Source organism: Heterodontus francisci, chromosome 29, assembly GCF_036365525.1.
Source record: "Heterodontus francisci isolate sHetFra1 chromosome 29, sHetFra1.hap1, whole genome shotgun sequence".
NCBI classification, from domain to species: Eukaryota; Metazoa; Chordata; class Chondrichthyes; order Heterodontiformes; family Heterodontidae; genus Heterodontus; species Heterodontus francisci.
This window is the reverse complement of record NC_090399.1, coordinates 7,909,720-7,927,311: the sequence shown is the minus strand read 5'-3', so window position 1 is coordinate 7,927,311 and position 17,592 is coordinate 7,909,720.

Here is a 17,592-nt window from a genome sequence, read left to right as displayed (position 1 = left end):
ACACTTCTCAGAGATTTGCCTACATATCTGTTCTTCTATCTCCCTCTGACTGGGGGTCTGTAGTACATTCCCTGCAGTGTAATTGCCCCTCTTTTGTTCCTAAACTCAATCCATTTGGCCTCAATTGATGAATCTTCCAACATATCATCCCTCCTCACAGCTCTAATTGTTTTATCTGAAAACCCTGTAACCAGGAACGTTGAGCTGCCATTCCAGTCCCTCCTTAAGTCATGTTTCTGGAATAGCTATGATAACATACTACCACGTGTCTATGTGTGCCCTCAGCTCACCTGCTTTTATTTGTTCTGAAGAACAAAGAACAAAGAAAATTACAGCACAGGAACAGGCCCTTCGGCCCTCCAAGCCTGCGCCGATCCAGATCCTCTACCTAAACATGTAGCCTATTTTCTAAGGGTCTGTATCTCTTTGCTTCCTGCCCATTCATGTGTCTGTCTAGATACATCTTAAAAGACACTATCATGTTCACATCTACCACCTCCGCTGGCAACGCGTTCCAGGCACCCACCACCCTCTGCGTAAAGAACTTTCCACGCATATCCCCCCTAAACCTTTCCCCTTTCACTTTGAACTCGTGACCCCTAGTAATTGAATCCCCCACTCTGGGAAAAAGCTTCTTGCTATCCACCCTGTCTATACCTCTCATGATTTTGTACACCTCAATCAGGTTCCCCCTCAACCTCCGTCTTTCTAATGAAAATAATCCTAATCTACTCAATCTCTCTTCATAGCTAGTGCCCTCCATACCAGGCAACATCCTGGTGAACCTCCTCTGCACCCTCTCCAAAGCATCCACATCCTTTTGCTAATGTGGTGACCAGAACTGCACGCAGGATTCCAAATGTGGCCGAACCAAAGTCTTATACAACTGTAACATGACCTGCCAACTCTTGTACTCAATACCCCGTCCGATGAAGGAAAGCATGCCGTATGCCTTCTTGACCACTCTATTTACCTGCGTTGCCACCTTCAGGGAACAATGGACCTGAACACCCAAATCTCTCTGTACATCAATTTTCCCCAGGACTTTTCCATTTACTGTATAGTTCACTCTTGAATTGGATCTTCCAAAATGCATCACCTCGCATTTGCCCTGATTGAACTCCATCTGCCATTTCTCTGCCCAACTCTCCAGTCTATCTATATTCTGCTGTATTCTCTGACAGTCCCCTTCACTATCTGCTACTCCACCAATCTTAGAGTCGTCTGCAAACTTGCTAATCAGACCACTTATACTTTCCTCCAAATCATTAATGTATATCACAAACAACAGTGGTCCCAGCACGGATCCCTGTGGAACACCACTGGTCACACGTCTCCATTTTGAGAAACTCCCTTCCACTGCTACTCTCTGTCTCCTGTTGCCCAGCCAGTTCTTTATCCATCTAGCTAGTACAGCCTGGACCCCATGCGACTTCACTTTCTCCATCAGCTTGTCATGGGGAACCTTATCAAACGCCTTACTGAAGTCCATGTATATGACATCTACAGCCCTTCCCTCATCAATCAACTTTGTCACTTCCTCAAAGAATTCTATTAAGTTGGTAAGACATGACCTTCCCTGCACAAAACCATGTTGCCTATCACTGATGAGCCCATTTTCTTCCAAATGGGAATAGATCCTATCCCTCAGTATCTTCTCCAGCAGCTTCCCTGCCACTGACGTCAGGCTCACCGGTCTATAATTACCTGGATTATCCCTGCTACCCTTCTTAAACAAGGGGACAACATAAGCAATTCTCCAGTCCTCCGGGACCTCACCCGTGTTTAAGGATGCTGCAAAGATATCTGTTAAGGTCCCAGCTATTTCCTCTCTCGCTTCCCACAGTAACCTGGGATAGATCCCATCCGGACCTGGGGACTTGTCCACCTTAATGCCTTTTAGAATATCCAACACTTCCTCCGTCCTTATGCCGACTTGACCTAGAGTAATCAAACATCTGTCCCTAACCTCAACATCCTTCATGTCCCTCTCCTCGGTGAATACCGATGCAAAGTACTCATTTAGAATCTCACCCATTTTCTCTGACTCCACGAATAACTTTCCTCCTTTGTCCTTGAGTGGGCCAATCCTTTCTCTAGTTACCCTCTAGTCCTTGCATTGAAGTAGATACCCTTGAGCACTGCCAAAGGCTGCCTGGTCTGCTGAGTATTTCCAGCATTTCTTGTTTTTATTTCAGATTTCCAGCATCTGCAGTATTTTACTTTGTTTCCCTGTTTTTTCTCACCTTTGTTTTCTCTGCATTCCAGACTCATCCACTAATTTTCTGCCTTCCATTTCCATTTCTGATTTTTCCCGATTTGAGTCTACCCTCAGGTTCCCATCCCCTGCCAAACTAGATTAAACCCTCCCCAACAGCACTAACAAACCTCCCAGCAAGGATGGTGGTCCCAGCCCTATTGAGGTGCAAACTGTGCGGCTTGTACAGGTCCCACCTCCGCCAGACCCGGTCCCAATGACACAGGAATCTAAAGCCCTCCCTCCTGCACTATCTCTCCAGCCATGCACTCATCAGCTCTAACATTCTATTTCTATGCTGACTATTACATGGAAGTGGGAGTAATCCGGAGATTACTACCTCTGAGGTCCCACTTTTTAATGTCTTACCTAACTCCCTAAAATCTGCTTTCAGGACCTCATGCCTATTTCTACCTCTGTCGTTGATACCAATGTGCACCACAACCTCTGGCTGTTCACCCTCCCCCAGAAGAATGTCCTGCAGCCACTCTGGGACATCCTTGAACGTGACACCAGGGAGGCAACTGCCATCCTGGAGTCACGTTTATGGCCACAGGAATACCTGTCTGTTTCCTGTGAGAATGCAGAGGAGACTTACCAGAATGATTCCAGGGATGAGGGATTTTAGTTACAAGGTTAAACTGCAGAACTGGGTTTGATCTCCTAAAGCAATGGAGATTGGGGGGAGATTTGATAGAGGTGTACTAGATCAGGGTTGTCCAACCTTTTCTGGTGAAGGCCCACATTATGATTTTTGCTCGGTCTGGGGGGGTGCCGGTGACCAAATTTCAAAAGATAAAGGTATGAAAAATTTATCTTACTAATAAAAACAACAACATGTGTATTTTTGTGAAGAATCTTTTAATGAGAAGACTAAGTTATTCACTTACTTTCACGTCACTATATTGAAAACTGATTTAGTGACACACCTGGCATTGTTTTTACATGTTTAAGTAATCAATCTCTGCCTGTACACTTGATGTAGCGATGCAGAATATTCTGGATAGATATCCATCTGTCAGGAGTGACCTTGATCTCTCTGTCTCTGTCTTTCTCTCTCTCCCTGTGTTCCCCCCTCTCTGTGTTGTTGCCCCCTCTCTATGGCAGCCTCATTGTGTGTTTCCCCATCCCCCCCTCTCTCTCCTCTCTCTCTCCCCCCTCTCTCTGTGTCTCCCCTCTCCGTGCCTCTCTCTCTGTTTCCTCCTCTCTCTGTTTCCCCCCTCTCCGTTCCCTCCCTCTCTCTCTTTCCCCCCTCTCTCTCTTTCCTCCCTCTCGCTGTTTCTCCCCTCTCTCTGTTTCTCCGCCCTGTCTGTTTCCCCCCCCCTCTGTTCCCTCCTCTCTCTCTCTCTGTTCTCTCTCTCTCTCTGTTCTCCCCTCTGTTTTATCCACTCTCTCTCAGATGTCCCCACTTTCTCTCTGTTTTCCCCCCTCTCTGTTTTCCCTGTTACAACCAGGTGAGAAGGTGTCCGTGGGTCCCTCTCCACCTTCACCAGTCCTTACTGTAACAGGGTTTTAATTTTAAACACACTGTTTTTAGCTCTCCCTTGGTGAGTCCTTGTTCATCGCTTTCCAATTATAAGACAAAGAAACCAATCCACACAGGTTTTCTGAGGTTTAAACAAGAAAGATTGAAATTTTTTTAAACTTACTTAACTCTAAGTCGGTTAACACCTACAGATATACAATGCGCCCATGCTACCATGCATGCAGGATACACACATGCAGATAGGGACAGAAAAGAGAAGAAACTATAAGGTGAAAGGTTTGAGACAGTCTCTGAAGGTTTTTTTTTACTGTTATTGTGCTTCACTCGCTGTAGAGTCCTGAATTATAGGTAGGTCTTATTTTCATTGGGGCCCAGTATTCTTCTTTAACCTTGTTCACCTGGGAAACTTTTCTCTCTTTGAGGTTCACGTGTCTTCACAAGATTCAGTTCCGTGAGAAAGAGATGGGAGCAGGCAGGACAAGAGAGGAGGTCTGTTCAAACCCGGAGCACACGTCTTTCTGATCAGTTCAAAAGTCTGTGGCAAGTTCAAATTCTGCAACAGCCAGCTAGTCATGTGACTTCACTGGTCTGACCAGTCCTGGCCCTTGCGGATTGTATTGTTCTAGCAGACGCTGGAATGTCTGCTCTACACACAATAGCTGGTGATCAAAGGTCTATTGTGGATTAAATTGGAGCAGGGAGTAGCCCCTTTGTCCTTTGAAGTACTGTCTGTTGATAAGCAAAAAGTGACTTCCAGCCAGGATCCATTGTGGGTTTTTTTAACCAGCTATTTCTTCACTCCAGTAACAGTTTAAAATCAATGTTCGTGTGATGAAATTAATATTCCTCATTCTTGGCGGGTGGGAGCCTGCATGACATCCCCCTCTCTCTCTGTTTTCCCCCTCTCTCTCTTCCCCCCTCTCTGTTCCCTCTCTCTCCGTTTCTCCCCTCTTTCTCTGTTTTCCCCCTCTTTCTGTTTCCCCCTCTCTTTTTGTTTCCCCCTCTCTCTGTTCACCCTTTCTCTCTTCCCCCTCTCTCTCCGTTTCTCCCTTCTTTCTCTGTTTTCCCCCTCTTTCTGTTTCCCCCTCTCTTTTTGTTTCCCCCTCTCTCTCTTCCCCCTCTCTCTCTTCCCCCTCTCACTCGGTTTCCCCCCTCTCTGTTTTCCCCCCTCTCTGTTTTCCCTCCTTTCTCTGTATCCCCTTATTTCTCTGTTTTCTCCCCCATTCTCTGTTTCCCCATCTCTGTTTTCCCCCTCTCTTTCTGTTTGTCCCATTCTCCCTGTTCCACCCTCTCTGTTTATTCTCCTCTCTCTTTTTCCCCTTCTCTCTGTTTCCTGTCTCTCTCTCTCTGTTTCCCCCCTCTCTGTTACCCCCTCTCTCTGTGTCCTCCCCTCTCTGTCCCCACTCCCTCTTTGTGAACCCGCCTTCTGTGTTTTCCACCTCTCTCTGTTTCCCTTTCTCTTTCTCTCTTTATTTCCGCCACACCTCTCTCTCTCTGACAGTTGCACTGAGTGGGAGCACTCAGCACAACAGTTTTGTGGTTGGTCAGTTTGTTTAAAAACATCATGCTGTCAATTTCACAGCTGCTGACGCAGGAACACGCTTCCCAACATCAGACAGATTAGGGTTTTCTGACAGGCCTTTAAAAAAGTTGAAAAATCCTGAATCTGACAAAGTTGGGAAGCACATTCCTGTTTCAGCAGCTGTCAGCTGTGAAACTGACAGTGTGATTTTTTAAAAAGGCCAGTCTGCAAGAAGAAGACAAAAGGAAATGTCCCATCTCCCATCATTGAGCCCTGGCAAGGGTGAGGAATGGCCCTGGGTACAGTTTACACCTGTGGGCCAAATGGTAACTTTGGTGGGCCGGATCCTAGCCCACGGGACGTATATTGGACAATCCTGTACTAGTTTATGACAGTTTTAGATCATTTTGGAGAATGTGGTAGATGGCCTCGGGGCACAGATTTAAGATTTTGGCCAAATGATGCATGGGGGGCATGTGAGGAAGAACCTTTTATATGCAGCGAGTGGTAATGAACTCACTGCCTATGAGGGTGGTGAAAGCAGAGATAATTAATGATTTCAAAAAGAAATCAGCATTTTGTGATTCAGTGCAGCTTGTGTTTGTTTTTTAAATGAGTCCCTGATTTGAAAATTAAACTCAAGGCTTCCAAGTTTTTGGGGAGTCAAAGCCAGGTTAGCCAAACAAACAGTCCTGTGACTGAGAAAAAACAAAGTTTTTTTTAACCAAGGACTGGGGTGGGGGTGGGGTGGGGGTTGGGGGGTGGGTGCTAGGTTGCAGTTTAACCAGACAGTTTTTGAAAAAGAAGGAAGCCAGTTGAAGGGCTTTGTGTGTGTTTTTTCATAAAGGCTTTTGGAGAGGGGAGAAGGACTCTGCAGTGGTTGGAAAATCACCCAGATTATTCAAGAGACAGGCTGAGAGCTGAAAGGTTTTGGGCTTCTCGAGAGGCCTCTTGGAATAGAATCAGACTACAAAGCAGCTGGTTGAATCAATTGGACTGCAGGCAAAGGAACTTGTACTGAGGGTTGACCATTGGTGAATGACTTATGGCAGCTGTCTTCAGTGACTGCAAGAGTTATCTGCGATGCCACACAGGACGGTAGTGCGCAATGACGAGTTTGTTCAAGAGACCAAACTGTTAAAGGGAAGATTGCATCCTTTGCTATCAAAGGGATGTCATTACTTCCATATCTACATCCTGGAGGACAGGACTTGAAAAACTACCCGAGGAAGATCCTGATTTTGTTGTACTGTAGCACTGTTTGATGCCATCTTGCTGATAAGCCTGTTCAGAGGAATAGAAATGACTACCTTTATTGCATCTGGGATGACCTAAGTTCAGGAAACCAGGATGTAGAAGTGGTTTGGTAGTGATGAGAAATGATAAAGGTAAGAAGTCACTTGTGGGAGTGGTGTACAGGCCCCCTAACATTAACCACGTGGTAAGACAGAGTATAAAGGAAGAAATAATGGCAGCTTGTCAGAAAGGTACGGCGATAATCATGGAGGATTGGACTGGAAGAATCAGATGGACAAAGGAAGCCTAGATAAGGAGTTCATAGAACATTTTCAGGAAAGTTGCTCAGAACAATAAGTTCTGGAACCTACCAGAGAGCAGGCTATACTAGACCTGACATTGTGCAATGAGATAGGATTAATTAATGACCTCATAGCGAAGGTGTCCTGAGGTAGCAGCGATCATAATATGGTTGAATTGTACATTCAGTTTGAGGGAGATAAAGAATGGGTCCAAGATTAGTATTTTAAACTTAAATAAGGACAATTATAAGGGTATGAAAGCAGAGCTAGCTAAAGTGAACTGGCAAAGTAAGTTAAGGAATAGGTCAACAGAGATGCAGTGGCAGACATTTAAAGGGATATTTCAGAATACACAGATAGATACATTCCAGTGAGTATGAAAAAATTCCAAGGGGAGGACTCACCATCTGTGTTCTTATTAAAGATAGTATCAAACTGAAAGAAAAAGCATATAATTGTGCAAAGATGGTTGGTAGGTCAGATGATTGAACAGAATATAAAAAACAGCAAAGCATGACTAAAAGACTAACATGGAGGGAAAAAATAGAGTACAAGAGAAAGCTAGCTAGAAATATAAAAAACAGATGGTAAGAGTTTCTCTAGATATTTTAAAAAGAAAAGAGTTAACAAAGTTAACGTTGGCCCTAGAGAAAGTGAGTCTGGGAAATTAATAAGGGAAAATAAGGAGACAGCAGATGAATTGAGCAGGTATTTTGCATCAGTCTTCACTACAGATGACAAAAGCAACATCCCAGAAATAGCTGCAAATCAGGAAATGGAAGGGAGGGAGCAACTCAAGAAAATTATAATCAAGAGGGAAGTGGTACTGAGCAAATTGTTGGAGTTATGGGCTGACAAGTCCCCGGGTCCTGATGGACTTCATCCTAGGGTCTTAAAAGAAGTGGCTAGTGAGATAGTTAACGAGTTGGTTTTAATTTTCCAAAATTCCTTAGATTCGAGAAAGGTTTCATGAGATTGGAAAATAACAAATGTAACTCGTTTATTTAAAAAGGGAGGGAGACATAAAGTAGGAAACGACAGGTTAGTTAGCTTAGCATCTGTCACGCGGACAATGTTAGAAGCTATTATTAAAGATGTTATAGCAGGTCAGTGAGAAAAATACCAGGTTTTCAGGCAGAGTCAACATGGTTTTATGAAAGGGAAATTATGTTTAACCAATTTATTGGAGTTTTTTGAAGAAGTAACACGTGCTGTGGATAAAGGGGAACTGGTAGATGTACTGTACTTAGATTTCCAGAAGGCTTTTGATAAGGTGCCACATCAAATGTTATTGCAAGAAATAAAAGCTCATGGTGTAGGGGGTAACATATTGGCATGGATAGAAGATTGGCTAGCTAACAGGACACAGTGAGTAGGCATAAATGGGTCATTTTCTGGTTGGCAAGATGTAATGAGTGGTGTGCCACAAGGAGCGGTGCTGGGCCTCAACGTTTTACAATTTATATAAATGACTTCCCTCGTGATTATAATTTTCTTGAGTTCCTCCCTCCCTCGCTAAATTTGCTGATGAAACAAAGCTGGGAAAGTAAGTTGTGACGAAGACATAAAGAGGCCCCAAAGGGATATAGATGGGGTAAGTGAGTGGGCAAAGATCTAGCAAATGGAGTAGAATGTGGGAAAGTGTGAAATTGTCCATTTTGGCAGGAAGAATAAAAAAGAAACACATTATCTAAATAGTGAGAGATTGGAGAGCTCTGAGATGCAGAGGGAGCAGGGTGTCCGAGTGTGTGAATCGCAAAAGGTTAGTATGCAGTTACAGCACATATTGAGGAAAGCTAATAGAATGTTATCGCTTATTGCGAGGGGAAACTAAAGGTAGGGAGTTTATGCTTCAGTTATGCAGGGCATTGGTGAGACCACATCTGGAGTATCGTGTACAGAATTGGCCTCCTTATTTAAGGAAGGATGTAAATGTGTTGGAAGCAGTTCAGAGAAGGTTTACTAGACGAATACCTGGAATGGGCAGGTAAGATTTACTCACGAGGAAAGACTGGACAGGCTAGGCTTGTATCTGCTGGAACTTAGAAGAGCAGGATACAACTTGATTGAAACATATAAGATCCTGAGGGGTCTTGACAAAGTGGATGTGAAAAGGTGTTTCCCCTTCTGGGAGAATCTAGAACTAGGGGTCACTGTTTAAAAATAAGGGGTCGCCCATTTAAGATAGAGATGAGGAGAAATGTTTTCTCTCAGAGGGTGGTGAATCTTTGGAATTCTCTTCCTCAAAAGGTGATGGAAGCAGAGTCTTTCAATATATTAAAGGAAGAGGTAGATAGATTCTTGATAAGCAAGGGGGTGAATGGTTATTGGGGGTAGGTGGTAATGTGGAGTTGAGGTTACAATCAGATCAGCCATGATCTTATAGAATGGCGGAGCAGGCTCGAGGGGCCGAGTGGCCTACTCCTGCTCCAAATTCATATGTTTGTATGTATGTTCGGTGAAGCCTCAAGTGTGTCTAGGTGTTCTTATTTATATGTTTTTGTGTGATTCCACACGGTGCGACCCTTGAGCTGGCAGCTGGACTGGAGGCAGGCTGCTGATCGAATCTCCCTTGGCCTGGGCTGATTTTGGCCTCTGGGTGCCCGAGCCTAGAGGGCCCTGGCTGGCTGAAGGGTTCCTGCACATGAGTAGAAGCCTCCTCAGTCGGTGCAACTCCTGGAGCTGGGATCACTGGCGGAGGGGGTGAGGAGCTGCTAACCTCACTCAGAGCACCCTGAGTACAGGCCCCAGCTGTGGAAGTCAGCCTCTTCTCCTACCCTTCATGGCTCACCAGAGAAGGTCGAAGAGTGGGAGAAGACTCCAGGTGCCTTGTCTTTCTCTCGCCTTGTCACTGCTGTGTTGAACACATGGCCAAGGCAATGGTGTGCAGGTCTGCACACATCTGTGGGATCTGCCTCTCCATCAGGGTCACCAGCCTCTCAGTGGAGGAAGCCATGTGCTCACACGCCTGAGACATGGCAGCACTCATAGCATGGATGGACTCCTCCATCGTTTGCTCATGGCTGTGCAGGGCCTCTGGCAGCTCTGCCTCTACAGCCTGACCTCTCTCTGCAACTCCAGCATGTCCTGTGCTGCCAGTACCAGAGGCTCATCAACAGCCTGGGGCTCAGCAAGGGCCTGGCCACCCACAGTCCTCCACCTGTCAGTGGCCTTGGCTGTCTCAGTCTCTGTCAGCTGTTCGGGTGTGTGTGTCATGCTCTCACCTGCGTGTGACCCTGTAGTCAAACCTGAGCGGGTACCCATCAAGATGAGAGCAGTTGTGCTGGTGGAGGGTGCAGGGGAATGATGTGATGATCCATCCTCTAACTCCACATCCTCAGAGGTCGATGGTAGGCCCACTGTCTCACAGGCTGAGCTTCCATCCAAACTGCTATGAGCTGCAAGAAAGAAAACAAATCTTTGTGGTGTAGATTGTTCAGATCTCCTCATATCAACCAGGTGTGATATGGGCCTCCAGAAATGTGGTGGAAGACACAAACACAATATCCCTCCACTGCCTAGTTCAGAGATTCCTGTCTCACTGCCCAAGATTGCCTGGCAGCCCTGGGCCACCAATAGCAGCAGAACTCCTCCAATGCTGATGTCAGAGGACACACATGAGGAGTTACAGCAGTAGCAGTGGTAGAGGGAGGTCCAGGAGTTACAGCAGCAGCAGTGGTAGAGGGAGGTCCAGGAGTTACAGCAGCAGCAGTGGTAGAGGGGGGTCCAGGAGTTACAGCAGCAGCAGTGGTAGAGGGGGGTCCAGGAGTTACAGCAGTAGAAGTGGTAGAGGAGGGTCCAGGAGTTACAGCAGCAGCAGTGGTAGAGGAGGGTCCAGGAGTTACAGCAGCAGCAGTGGTAGAGGGGGGTCCAGGAGTTACAGCAGTAGCAGTGGTAGAGGGGGGTCCAGGTGTTACAGCAGTAGAAGTGGTAGAGGAGGGTCCAGGAGTTACAGCAGCAGCAGTGGTAGAGGAGGGTCCAGGAGTTACTGCAGTAGCAGTGGTAGAGGGGGGTCCAGGAGTTACAGCAGCAGAAGTGGTAGAGGAGGGTCCAGGAGTTACAGCAGTAGCAGTGGTAGAGGGGGGTCCAGGAGTTACAGCAGCAGCAGTGGTAGAGGGGGGTCCAGGAGTTACAGCAGGAGCAGTGGTAGAGGGGGGCCCAGGAGTTACAGCAGCAGAAGTGGTAGAGGAGGGTCCAGGAGTTACAGCAGCAGCAGTGGTAGAGGAGGGTCCAGGAGTTACAGCAACAGCAGTGGTAGAGGAGGGTCCAGGAGTTACAGCAGCAGTGGTAGAGGGGGGTCCAGGAGTTACAGCAGCAGCAGTGGTAGAGGGGGGTCCAGGAGTTACAGCAGCAGCAGTGGTAGAGGAGGGTCCAGGAGTTACAGCAGCAGCAGTGGTAGAGGGGGGTCCAGGAGTTACAGCAGTAGCAGTGGTAGAGGGGGGTCCAGGAGTTACAGCAGCAGCAGTGGTAGAGGGGGGTCCAGGAGTTACAGCAGTAGCAGTGGTAGAGGGCGGTCCAGGAGTTACAGCAGCATCAGTGGTAGAGGGGGGTCCAGGAGTTACAGCAGTAGCAGTGGTAGAGGGGGGTCCAGGAGTTACAGCAGCAGCAGTGGTAGAGGGGGGTCCAGGAGTTACAGCAGCAGTGGTAGAGGGGGGTCCAGGAGTTACAGCAGCAGCAGTGGTAGAGGAGGGTCCAGGAGTTACAGCAGTAGCAGTGGTAGAGGAGGGTCCAGGAGTTACAGCAGTAGCAGTGGTAGAGGGGGGTCCAGGAGTTACAGTAGCAGCAGTGGTAGAGGGGGGTCCAGGAGTTACAGTAGCAGTGGTAGAGGAGGGTCCAGGAGTTACAGCAGCAGCAGTGGTAGAGGGAAGGTCCAGGAGTTACAGCAGCAGCAGTGGTAGAGGGGGGTCCAGGAGTTACAGCAGCAGCAGTGGTAGAGGGGGGTCCAGGAGTTACAGCAGTAGCAGTGGTAGAGGGGGATCCAGGAGTTACAGCAGCAGCAGTGGTAGAGGGAAGGTCCAGGAGTTACAGCAGCAGCAGTGGTAGAGGGGGGTCCAGGAGTTACAGCAGCAGCAGTGGTAGAGGGGGATCCAGGAGTTACAGCAGCAGCAGTGGTAGAGGGGGGTCCAGGAGTTACAGCAGCAGTGGTAGAGGGGGGTCCAGGAGTTACAGCAGCAGTGGTAGAGGGGGGTCCAGGGGTTACAGCAGGAGCAGTGGTAGAGGGAGGTCCAGGAGTTACAGCAGCAGCAGTGGTAGAGGGGGGTCCAGGAGTTACAGCAGCAGCAGTGGTAGAGGGGGGTCCAGGAGTTACAGCAGCAGCAGTGGTAGAGGGGGGTCCAGGGGTTACAGCAGGAGCAGTGGTAGAGGGAGGTCCAGGAGTTACAGCAGCAGCAGTGGTAGAGGGAGGTCCAGGAGTTACAGCAGCAGCAGTGGTAGAGGGGGGTCCAGGAGTTACAGCAGCAGCAGTGGTAGAGGGGGGTCCAGGAGTTACAGCAGCAGCAGTGGTAGAGGGGGGTCCAGGAGTTACAGCAGTAGCAGTGGTAGAGGGGGATCCAGGAGTTACAGCAGTAGCAGTGGTAGAGGGGGGTCCAGGAGTTACAGCAGTAGCAGTGGTAGAGGGAAGGTCCAGGAGTTACAGCAGCAGCAGTGGTAGAGGGGGGTCCAGGAGTTACAGCAGCAGCAGTGGTAGAGGGGGATCCAGGAGTTACAGCAGCAGCAGTGGTAGAGGGGGGTCCAGGAGTTACAGCAGCAGTGGTAGAGGGGGGTCCAGGAGTTACAGCAGCAGTGGTAGAGGGGGGTCCAGGGGTTACAGCAGGAGCAGTGGTAGAGGGAGGTCCAGGAGTTACAGCAGCAGCAGTGGTAGAGGGGGGTCCAGGAGTTACAGCAGCAGCAGTGGTAGAGGAGGGTCCAGGAGTTACAGCAGCAGCAGTGGTAGAGGAGGGTCCAGGGGTTACAGCAGTAGCAGTGGTAGAGGAGGGTCCAGGAGTTACAGCAGCATCAGTGGTAGAGGAGGGTCCAGGAGTTACAGCAGCAGCAGTGGTAGAGGAGGGTCCAGGAGTTACAGCAGTAGCAGTGGTAGAGGGGGGTCCAGGAGTTACAGCAGTAGCAGTGGTAGAGGGGGGTCCAGGGGTTACAGCAGTAGCAGTGGTAGAGGGGGGGTCCAGGGGTTACAGCAGCAGCAGTGGTAGAGGAGGGTCCAGGAGTTACAGCAGCAGCAGTGGTAGAGGAGGGTCCAGGGGTTACAGCAGCAGCAGTGGTAGAGGGAGGTCCAGGAGTTACAGCAGCAGCAGTGGTAGAGGAGGGTCCAGGAGTTACAGCAGCAGCAGTGGTAGAGGAGGGTCCAGGGGTTACAGCAGTAGCAGTGGTAGAGGAGGGTCCAGGGGTTACAGCAGCAGCAGTGGTAGAGGAGGGTCCAGGAGTTACAGCAGCAGCAGTGGTAGAGGAGGGTCCAGGGGTTACAGCAGTAGCAGTGGTAGAGGAGGGTCCAGGGGTTACAGCAGTAGCAGTGGTAGAGGAGGGTCCAGGGGTTACAGCAGTAGCAGTGGTAGAGGAGGGTCCAGGAGTTACAGCAGTAGCAGTGGTAGAGGGGGGTCCAGGAGTTACAGCAGCAGCAGTGGTAGAGGGAGGTCCAGGAGTTACAGCAGCAGCAGTGGTAGAGGAGGGTCCAGGAGTTACAGCAGCAGCAGTGGGAGAGGAGGGTCCAGGGGTTACAGCAGTAGCAGTGGTAGAGGGGGGTCCAGGAGTTACAGCAGCAGCAGTGGTAGAGGAGGGTCCAGGAGTTACAGCAGCAGCAGTGGTAGAGGAGGGTCCAGGAGTTACAGCAGCAGCAGTGGGAGAGGAGGGTCCAGGGGTTACAGCAGTAGCAGTGGTAGAGGGGGGTCCAGGAGTTACAGCAGTAGCAGTGGTAGAGGGGGGTCCAGGAGTTACAGCAGTAGCAGTGGTAGAGGGGGGTCCAGGAGTTACAGCAGCAGCAGTGGTAGAGGAGGGTCCAGGAGTTACAGCAGTAGCAGTGGTAGAGGAGGGTCCAGGAGTTACAGTAACAGCAGTGGTAGAGGGGGCTCCAGGGGTTACAGCAGTAGCAGTGGGAGAGGAGGGTCCAGGGGTTACAGCAGTAGCAGTGGTAGAGGGGGGTCCAGGAGTTACAGCAGTAGCAGTGGTAGAGGGGGGTCCAGGAGTTACAGCAGCAGCAGTGGTAGAGGGGGGTCCAGGAGTTACAGCAGCATCAGTGGTAGAGGAGGGTCCAGGAGTTACAGCAGCAGCAGTGGTAGAGGAGGGTCCAGGAGTTACAGCAGCAGCAGTGGGAGAGGAGGGTCCAGGAGTTACAGCAGTAGCAGTGGTAGAGGGGGGTCCAGGAGTTACAGCAGCAGCAGTGGTAGAGGGGGGTCCAGGAGTTACAGCAGCATCAGTGGTAGAGGAGGGTCCAGGAGTTACAGCAGCAGCAGTGGTAGAGGGGGGTCCAGGAGTTACAGCAGCATCAGTGGTAGAGGAGGGTCCAGGAGTTACAGCAGCAGCAGTGGTAGAGGGGGGTCCAGGAGTTACAGCAGCATCAGTGGTAGAGGAGGGTCCAGGAGTTACAGCAGCAGCAGTGGTAGAGGGGGGTCCAGGAGTTACAGCAGCATCAGTGGTAGAGGAGGGTCCAGGAGTTACAGCAGCAGCAGTGGTAGAGGGGGGTCCAGGGGTTACAGCAGCAGTGGTAGAGGAGGGTCCAGGAGTTACAGCAGTAGCAGTGGTAGAGGGGGGTCCAGGGGTTACAGCAGCAGTGGTAGAGGAGGGTCCAGGAGTTACAGCAGCAGCAGTGGTAGAGGGGGGTCCAGGGGTTACAGCAGCAGTGGTAGAGGAGGGTCCAGGAGTTACAGCAGTAGCAGTGGTAGAGGAGGGTCCAGGAGTTACAGCAGTAGCAGTGGTAGAGGGGGGTCCAGGAGTTACAGCAGCATCAGTGGTAGAGGGAGGTCCAGGAGTTACAGCAGCATCAGTGGTAGAGGGGGGTCCAGGAGTTACAGCAGCATCAGTGGTAGAGGGAGGTCCAGGAGTTACAGCAGCATCAGTGGTAGAGGGAGGTCCAGGGGTTACAGCAGCATCAGTGTTGCACTTATTGCACTAGTAATTTTTTTTTGTCCAGCTAAGATATGGCAGGGCAGCTCGGACAAGTGGAATTTGCCTCCTGTGTTATGTGGGAAGTTATGGACGCACCATGTGTGCTTGACAAAGACATCTGCAGGAAGTGTCACCGGCTGCAGAAAGCTGAAGCTCCGGGTTTCGAAACTCGAATGTCGCCCGGAGTCATTGTGGTGCATCCGCGAGGCAGAGAATGACGTGGATAGCACGTTTCTGGAGTGAGTCACCCCGGAGCTAAAGAGAGCACAGGAAGAGAGGGATTGGATGGCTGCCAGACAGACAAGAAGGACAAGGCAGGTGGTGCAGGAGTCCCTGGAGAACATCCCACTTCGTAAGCGGTATTCAGTTCTGGGTATTGATGGGACAGAGGTTTCCTCTGGAGAGTGTAGTGAGAGTCATGACCAGAGCACCATGGTAACTCAGCTGTGCAGGGTGGGAGGAGAAAAGACAAGAGAGCAATAGTCATAGTGGATTCTGTATTTAGGGGAACAGAGAGGTGTTTCTGTGGTGACAGACGTGATTCCAGGATGGGATGTTGCCTCCCTGGTGTAAGGGTCTTGGATATCAGCAAGTGGGTACAGAGCATTCTGGAGGGTGAAGGTGCCCATCCAGAGGTCGCGGTCCACGCTGGTATCAATGATACAGGAAGAAAGAGGAATAAGGTCCTGCAGGCTGAGTTTAGGAAGTTAGGAAAGATTAACAAGCAGGATCTCAAAGGTAGTAATTTCCGGATTACTCGCAAGGCCACGTGCTCGTGAGTATAGAAATAGGAGAATACACCAGATGAATGCGTGGCTGGAGAGATGTGTAGGAGAGAGGGATTCAGATTTCTGGGATATTGGGACCAGTTTTGGGGAAGGTGGGACCTGCACAAGCTGGACGCTCTGCACCTGAACAGGACTGGAATGAATATCCTTGCAGGAAAGTTTGCTAGTGCTGGTGGGGATGGTAGATTGGCAGGGGAATGGGAAGCTGAGAGCAGATTCAGATCGGACAAATTCATAGCAGGGAACAGGAGGCAAAGAATTATCGAGGGACTCTGAAAGGCAGCAGAAGCAAAGGTTAAAAAGTGTATGCACAGGAATTTGGCAGTGTTAACAGGTATTTATTTAAATGCAAGGAGTATAGTAAATAAAGCCGATGAGCTGAGGGCACACATAGAAGCATGGCAACACATATCATTGCTGTAATGGAAATTTTGCTTAAAGGGGGACAAGAATGGCATCTCTCTCTCTCTCTCTCTGTCCCCCTTTCTCTATCTGTAACTCTCTCTCTGCCCCCTCTCTTTGTGCCCCCTGATCCGTATCTCTCTGTCCGTGCCCTCTCTCTCTCTCTGTCTCTCTTTCCCCCCTCCCTCTGTCCCCCCTCTGTCTCTCTTTCCCCCCTCCCTCTGTCCCCCCTCTCTCTCTATGTTTTCCTTTCTCTCTCTATCTCTATTTGTTTCCCCCCCACCTCTCTGACAGTTGCAGGGAGCGGGAGCACTCAGCACAGCAGCTTTGTGGTTGGTCAGTTTGTTTAAAAACATCATGCTGTCAGTTTCACAGCTGCTGACGCAGGAACACGCTTCCCAACTTTAGACAGATTAAGGGTTTTCCAGCAGGCTTTTAAAAATGCCGGAAAACCCCAAATCTACTCAAAGTTGGGAAGCATGTTCCTACTTCAGCAGCTGTCAGCTGTGAAACTGACAGTGTGGTGTTTTTAAAAAGGTCACTCTGCAAGAAAAGGACAATGGAAAATTTCCCATCTCCAGTCACGGAGCCCTGGTGAGGATGAGGAACAACCCCAGGTACAGTTTAGATCCGTGGGCCAGATGGAAACCTTTGGTGGGCCGGATCCTGGCCCGTGGGTCGTATGTTGGACAACCCTGCTTTTAATAGAGGAACTGGTTCCAATAGTGGAAAAAGAACCAGAGGCGACATGAGGAAATACTTTTAGGCTAATGAGGTGGTTAGAATTTGGAATGCACTACTTGACAGACTGGTGGAATTAGATCTAATTGTAGCCTCTGAAAGGAAATTGGATCAAAACTTGAAAGAGAAAAAATTGTAGATATATGGGGAAAGCGCAGAGTGGGACTAACTGGATTGCTCTTCAAGACAGCCAGTGCAAACTCGATGGGCTGAATGGCCTCTTTCTATGCTGCACATTTCTATACTTTCTTGAATTAAACCAGTAGACTATAGTAGAGGAACAGGAAGACCCTGGGTTTAAGCCTGTCTCTCAATGGTAGCACAGAGGACCTGGTAGGAAAGAGTGGCAACCTCTGTGGCTTCCCCTCGATGAGGGACCTTTCGTGACATCTTCGTCTTGAAAGGCAGAAGATGAATGCAAGATGGGGTGGCGTGGGAGCAGGGGTGAATGAGGTGGGGCCGGTGACAGGCGCTGGGATTTAAGGATGAACTGGGTGTGCACCCCTTTCTTGTGTTAGTCAGATGGGGGGGGCGGTTGTGGGAAGAGGGAGGGTTCACCAGTGTGGGTGGAGAGAGGGAGGGATCGCCATGGTGGGCGGAGAGAGGGAGGGATCGCCAGTGTGGGAGGAGAGAGGGAGGGATCACCAGTGTGGGCGGAGAGAGGGAGGGATCGCCAGTGTGGGCGGAGAGAGGGAGGGATCGCCAGTGTGGGCGGAGAGAGGGAGGGATCGCCAGTGTGGGAGGAGAGAGGGAGGGATCACCTCTGT